Source organism: Jaculus jaculus, chromosome 4 (assembly GCF_020740685.1).
Source record: "Jaculus jaculus isolate mJacJac1 chromosome 4, mJacJac1.mat.Y.cur, whole genome shotgun sequence".
Lineage (NCBI taxonomy): Eukaryota > Metazoa > Chordata > Mammalia > Rodentia > Dipodidae > Jaculus > Jaculus jaculus.
This window is the reverse complement of record NC_059105.1, coordinates 170,387,075-170,394,440: the sequence shown is the minus strand read 5'-3', so window position 1 is coordinate 170,394,440 and position 7,366 is coordinate 170,387,075. Positions and strand designations below refer to the sequence as shown.

The following is a 7,366-nucleotide window of genomic DNA, read 5'->3' as shown; positions in this document are numbered from 1 at the left end:
GACAATTTACACACTTCCCTCACCCTTTCCTTTAAGTCAGTAAGACACACACAGTTCCATAATAAACTACTCAAAGAGAAGCTTTGGTCAAGAATGGAATGAAATTGCAAAAAAAAAAAAAAAAAAAAAAAGAAATAAAATAAAAAGAAATCACTGCTGCCTTTAAAACCAACACTTTCAGCAATTATATTCAAACGAACACACACTGTCTGTGCAGTCCGGGTCTACAGTGTCTCCTTGGGGCGGGCGTCCTCGACACTATGCACAGGGCTGTGGTCAGCCCCGTTCCTCAAGAGGGATGGTGGAGGCTCACTCGGCTTCACATTATCTGGAGGCCCTGGATTGAAGACTCAAGGATCTTGAAATCCCAAACTGTCATGGCTCCATCAATGCCAGTAGTGCAAAATTTGCGACAATCTTGCTTGTCCCCCTCATAAATAGATATTCTGGTGCAGCGTCTCCAAAGCCGTGCTGCGGTCCTCGGCGGTGGCCCTCTTGTCCATATTGCGGACGTGTTGCGCTGGATGCTCTGTTGCGGAATGTCTAGCTTGGAGACAAAAGTCAGGCAGCCGCGGTCATCGTAGTTAAAGAGCATTGGGCAGCAGTCGTGGCCAGCAGCTACGACACCATTCTCCGAGACAAACGATACACTCAGGAGCGGCAGGAGCTCAGTTTTCAGAGCGGAGACCTGCACGCTGCTGAGGCATCGGCAAGGGACACAGTGCTGTCGTGGCTGACCCCGGCCGGGCGGCTCCCACTGGCCGAGAAGCTGAGCCCATGGACCCAGCCGCCAGTCCCACTGCCACCAAACTCGGACATCAGCTGACCAAAAGGCATCCTGCTGCCCCAGGGCGCGCTGGCTGGTTTCTCATCCACTTCTTCCATGTAGGCAGCAAACACTCTGCATTTGAAGTCACTCGATCCTGCAGCCAGCGGAACCTTGTTGGGGTGCCAGTCCAAGCTGAGGACCGTGCAGCGAATGGGCTTCTTAATGCGCTTGCTTACCCACCAGTCATTTTCGGACTCGAAGTAACAAACAGAAATGAGCCGTGCTCCACTTCCCACAGCAAATTTGTTCTCTAGGGAAGATCACTTCACACAAGTGGCTGCGCGGTTAATCCTCAGGATCACCAGGGTTGGTTTCCAGGTGCCATCTTTCTGACTCCAGACGTAGGCACTGCGGTCAGCCCCGCAGGTAACGGTGCGGTCACTCTTTGGAGCCCAGTCAGTACCTGTGATATGTCCCTTACGTTCCTTGAGCTCATCCACTGGCTCCCATTCTTCTTGTAGATGTGCACTTCGTGATTATTGGGGCTAAGGGCAATCTGGGTACGATCCCTGTTCCAGGCATGGCAGGTGATTGGCTCTAGTAAAAACTGATGCAGGGACATGATTCTTAGTGTTTTCAAAGCACAGAAAGCTGGGTTTGGGGCGGTGCAGAGGGCTCGCAAGCCGAGGATTCGCGGACTCTGGTCAGTCGACGCGAACGGGCTCCCGGGCGGGCATGGGATGACTTTTGATGAATCATTACCATGGGACTGTTGGACAACTTTACCCAATTTTCAAGGAATTATGAGTTTTACCATATATGTCTTCACTAAATCAGTATTGAAAAAAGTGAAGACAAAACCTATAGACCAAAATGCAGCAGTATATTACTTGTCTCCCAGGTAGACCAAGTCCATGGTGGAGCAGAAACCGTAAAACAGAGTAAGTTTGAACTTAGTTTACATCTCATTATCTCTGTTTCCAAATCAGAACACAAGGTGCACCATTCAGAGGCTAGAGAGAGGTTTTTAGTATTTTTGTTTATTTATTTGCACAGAGAAAGAGAATAAAACTGGGCATGCCAGGGCTTCTAGCCACTGCAATCAAACTCCAGATGTATGCACCACATTATGCGTCTGGGGAATCAAACCAAGGTCAGGTCATTAGGCTTCACAGGCAAAGGCCTTACCCACTGAGCAATCTGTCCTCTATTTTAATCCTCACAGCCAATTCTGTGAGAGAGGTCACAATCATGTGACGGGCTGAAGAAGAGAGCTTCTCGATACGCCCATGTCCTAACCCCTAGAACCCGTGAATGTTTTTATTTGGCAAAAGTGCCTTTGTCGGTGCGGTTAAGTACACGGGGTGGCAAGATCAGGTTACATTGTCCAGATGTTTCACAAGTGCATTCTTTTTAACAGCTTTTTTCTTTGTTTTATATTTTATTTTAGTTATATATGAGAAAGAGAAAGAGAGAGAGAATGGGAGCTCCAGGGCCTCTAGCCACTGCAAACAAACTCTAGATGTATGCGCCACCTTGTACAGCTGGCTTACTGGGACCTGGAAAATGAAACTTGGGTCCTTAGGCTTCGTAGGCAAGTGCCTTAACTTCTTAGCCATCTTTCCAGTCCTTTTTAACAGCTTTTTTATTTAAAAATAAACAAACATTTAGCAGGGCTGGGGAGATGGCTCAGGATCGTTCAAGGGCCTGAGGGAGAGCAACATTTCATATTCAAACCATAACACTGAAGCCTGAGCTCTTACCCGGGTCTGCTCAGAACTGAACCCAAGCAAAGGCCTTAACCACTGAGCAATCTAGCCTCTATTTTAATCCTCACAGCCAATTCTATAAGAGAGGGTACAATCATTAAACCAAGATCACAAAGCTTGTATGAGATTGTGTTCATCTTTCCACTGTCTTACTCTGCCTGTGATTTCATTAAAAGGGCTTGGATTGAGAACACAAGATTCATATCTTCTCCCAATTTAAACACTTATTTCCAAGATTCGGAACTATCAAATTACATGATCAAATTCTTTGTCTAATTCAATCACACACACACCAAAAAAAAAAAAAAAAAATCATTCCACTTGCTGATCTTTGCCAGAGTGGTTTTAAATCATTTACTTCAAGAGAAAAACTCGGTGACATCCACCATTTTTATGTCCACCCAGATAATTCCAAAATTACATACTAAGCTAAAAAATTCTGATACTATCAAGATTGTTTTGATGTCTTTGGCTAGTACTATTGAAAACCATTAATTTCATACATAAAAGATTGTTCAGTTCCACACGTTTACATATTTGTATGTGGATTTTCTCTATTGCCACTCTTACAGCAACATAAGACCCTGGATTCTGTCATTCAGTGCTCAGCTCTGGGCCTCGCCTTCTCCCCAGCACAGGAGCAGAGGTAGATGCTGGTCAAGCAGCTCTAACGTCTCCCCCAGTCAGTTCCGGCTTTTGACTATGCTCATTAACACTGGTTGCCACTAGAGGTCAGAATAAGTTAAGTAATTCTGTTGAGTCTGGAAAGCCTATGGAGCAAAACCTTAGTCTGATGTCTTACCAGGCGGGCCAGCATGCACTCCCACTCCCAATCTAAGCAAACTGGATGTTGACCCCAGAGCTGTGGAATAAAATAAGAAAAATCTCTGAAATGAGAAGTTACATTCATTCATCTGTCATTTGTAATTGCCTTGTACCAGGAAGCTTATCTTGCTTTGCATGCCTGAATGCCACGAATCGAACATGTCACCTGAAGCTCTGGTCCTTCATGTTAGCTCATCTCACTATGCTAATCAATCAGCCGCACAGAATTAAAAATGCACAAGACTAAAGTACCTCGCCTGCAAACAGTGCATCTAAGTGGAACTGTGTCGAGCACATGCGGCTATATAAATAACATTTGTTTCACAGCACACAGGACAGTGACATGCAGGGGGTGAATGAGAAACAGAAGCAGGAGGGGAAGCATGGTTCATCCGAGACACTGCTGGGCCAAGCCCCCACGCAGGACCAGTGACAGCCATGAGGGCAAAGCCGAGAAAAGAATGCTTTGTAGCTACCGGTTCCCGTGAAGTTTTCACCCTTTTTAAGGCACCCGGCCTTTCTCTTATCCCATAACTTTATTAAGTCCTGCTCTCAGGCAGGTGACGGCAGGTTCAATTCCCAAGACCCATGTAAGCGCAGCTGCACAAAGTGGAGCAGGCATCTGGAGTTCATTCGCAGTGGCAGGAGTCCCTGATGCCATTCTCTCTTTCTCATTCTCTCTCGCTCTCCCTCTCTCCCCTTGCAAATAAATAAAAATATTTTAAAAATAAATAAATCCTGCTCCAGAAAGATCCAAATAAACTCAAATGGGATAAACTATAAACTTTAAAAGAAAAACTGGTGAACCGGGTGTGGTGGCACATGCCTGTAATGCCAGCATGTGAGAGCTGAGCACCAGGGTCACAAGCTGGGCCTGAGGGGTGGGTCCTCACGAGCACCTCCCTGACCCGTGTTGGAATGTTGACTGGCTCCATCTTGTGCAGGCAACCACAGCTGCCGTGATGTAAGGAGCGCAATGGCCATGCCATGTCCCCGTGACAGAGCGCTATGGCATTCCTCTCCACCTCCCAGCTCCCACATTCTTTCCTCCCCCACCCCACTTCTATTATAGTCCCTGAGCCTGGGAAACAGGAGATGATGCAGATACACCACAGAGGGCTGTGCACTCAGCAGTCACTTATGTTCCACACTCTGACTGGCTAGGAGACTCAGTTAACCACATCACACTGAGAACAGCAAGCTTTTCTACCCAGTAATAAAAGCAGCACTAACCTGCAGACATAAACATGTCTAGAAGGCAATTTGACAACACCTCTGTTTAGCAAAACCACAGTAGTAGATTCCTTCAAACTCTCTATGGTCTATACCATCCCTATCCATGGGTTTTGACCTGATTTATAGTATCAGGCATGACTTCCCTTTTATAGACCAAGCATCAGATCTAATCAGTTACCCCCATAGTGGGCATGCCGTTATTGCAACACTGGGCACCCCTTGCTCAGTAGGTCAGTATTGTAGCACGCATGGGCCACCACTGGTGAGAGCACTGATGACTTTTCTTCCTCGGCAGCCTTCATAGTGCCTTCTGGGAGTAGGAATGCTAGCTGGTAGGGAGGAGGCCTCCAGTTCAGTTCTAGCTTCATTGCTCTATATCCTGCAGCCAAGGGGTGTAGAATCTTCAGCAATAGGCCTTACTGCTCAGTTCTGGTGAGTGGCCAAGAGTAATGGCCATAGCCTGTACCATCTGGGGGAACCCCTGCGACCTCCCTGACCAAAAAAAAAAAAAAAAAAAAAAACCTCATAGTGAAGTATCCCACACTTAAACTTATTTTTATTTAATTAATTATCCGTGGCTTCAGGGAGCTTCATTCTTCATCCATGCAGGTTTTCTCTCTACTCATTCTCTTATTTTAAATTATATTTTCATTAGCTTATATGGTAATATATTTCTATGTTATTTTAATATCTCCTAAGATACAATTTTTTAAATTAATCTTTCCTTCCAATCCCTTCTCTTATGCTCTCCCATCCTCATCTTTGGTTAACACTTTCCATCCCTAGTATCCTCCCCCATTATCTTCATCTCTTGCCTTACACCCCTCTGGCCTTTTACTGCATTGCTGATCTTTACAGATACTCCGAGTTACACACACAAATCTAGAATTTCAAAGTTAGGATCCCCATATGTAAGAGAACATTTGGTGCTTTTCTTACTGGACCTGAGATACCGTGACTATAAAATGTTTCCTGGTCCCATACATTTGCCTGCAAATTTCATTTCATTTTGTCTTACAGGTGAATAAACTCCTATTGGGCCATTGGGTATATATACTATATTTTCATTATCTAGTTTTCAGTTGATGGAAGTCAAGGCTGTTTCCATTTTCTAGCTATTTGAATAGAAGAGAAGAGAAGAGGAGGGGAGGGGAGGGGAGGGGAGGGGAGGGGAGGGGAGGGGAGGGGAGGGGAGGGGAGGGGAGGGAAGGGAAGGGAAGGGAAGGGAAGGGAAGGGAAGGGAAGGGAAGGGAAGGGAAGGGAAGGGAAGGGAAGGGAAGGGAAGGGAAGGGAAGGGAAGGAAAGAGAAGAGAAGAGAAGAGAAGAGAAGAGAAGAGAAGAGAAGAGAAGAGAAGAGAAGAGAAGAGAAGAGAAGAGAAGAGAAGAGAAGAGAAGAGAAGAGAAGAGAAGAAGAAAAGAATAAGCATGGCTATGCAAGTAGGACATGAAGAAGACTCTGGATATATACCCATGTGTGACACAGCTGAGTCATATGTTAGTCCTATTTCTACCTTTTAGAGGAAGTTCCATGCTGATTTCCGTAGTACCTACACCAGTTTAAACCCCACCAACAGTGAATAAAGTTCCCTTTTCTCCACATCCTCTCTACATTTGTTGTCATTTGTTTTCTTGATGATAGCCATCCTGGCAGAGGTGAGATGGAACCTCAGCGTAGTTTTCAGTGTTTTTTCCTGGTGGGTAAAGATGTTGAGCACTTTTTTTAAATGTTCACTAGTCAATTATGCTACCCTCTTTTGTTTTTGAGAACTAACTGTTTGGTTCCATAGCCCAGCTATTGAATTTTTTTCTACATATTTAGTTTTTTCGTTGCCTATATAGTCTAGATATTAACCCTCTGTCAGATGTTTATAGCTGGCAAAGGTTTTCTTCCATTCTGAAAGCTACCTTTTCACTGGAATGACAGTTTCTTTTGCCATGCACATGATTTTGGATTCCATGAGGTCTAATATTTCCATTTTTTGCCTCATTTCCTAAGTGACTAGAGCCCTATTCAGAAAGCTTTACCTATACTTATACCTTAGACTATCCCTAACTTTTCCCTGTAAAAGTTTTATGTCTTACATTGAGGTTCTTTCTTTTTTTTTTTTTTTTTGTTTTTGTTTTTGTTTTTGTTTTTCGAGGTAGGGCCTCACTCTGGTCCAGGTTGACTTGGAATTAACTCTGTAGTCTCAGGGTGGCCTTGAACTCACAGCGATCCTCCTACCTCTGCCTCCTGAGTGCTGGGATTAAAGGTGTGCACCACCACACCCGGCACATTGAGGTTCTTGATTCATTTTAAAGAAGATGAAACTAAGGCTCAAACAGTGTGACTTTGTCAGAAGCAGAAAATTTCAACGTGGAGGAGCCCAGTCTTAAGTGCTCTCATGGTTTCCACTCCTGATTCCACTAAACCTCGAAGCAGTGGCCTTCGGTGTTCTACTACTCTCCTCTTTCTGTATCTCTGTCCTTGTCCCTCTCTCCCTCTGTGTGTGTGTGTGTGTGTGTGTGTGTGTGTGTGTGTGTGTGTCCCCACTCTGCATACACACACCACAACACTTTATTATACCCATTATTATTATTATTATTATTATTATTTCTTACCCCTTCTCAAGGATATTGGGATTGGACAACTCCAAAGCATTTCTCTCAGCCACACACCCTTTTCTTCCCGAAGTCACAATGCTCAACTGGTAAATATGCATTACAAGAAAATGTGCTATCCCATGGCTTCTGATCAGTGGAATGAAGGGGGTCCTCTGCCTGTCCA

The 7,366-nt window shown here is 44.8% G+C and overlaps 1 pseudogene; it reads right to left on the bottom strand.

Annotated features, from left to right (window-relative positions):
* Positions 1-319: 319 nt before the first annotated feature.
* LOC101601784 lies at positions 320-1,493 on the bottom strand (annotated as a pseudogene).
* Positions 1,494-7,366: the final 5,873 nt, after the last annotated feature.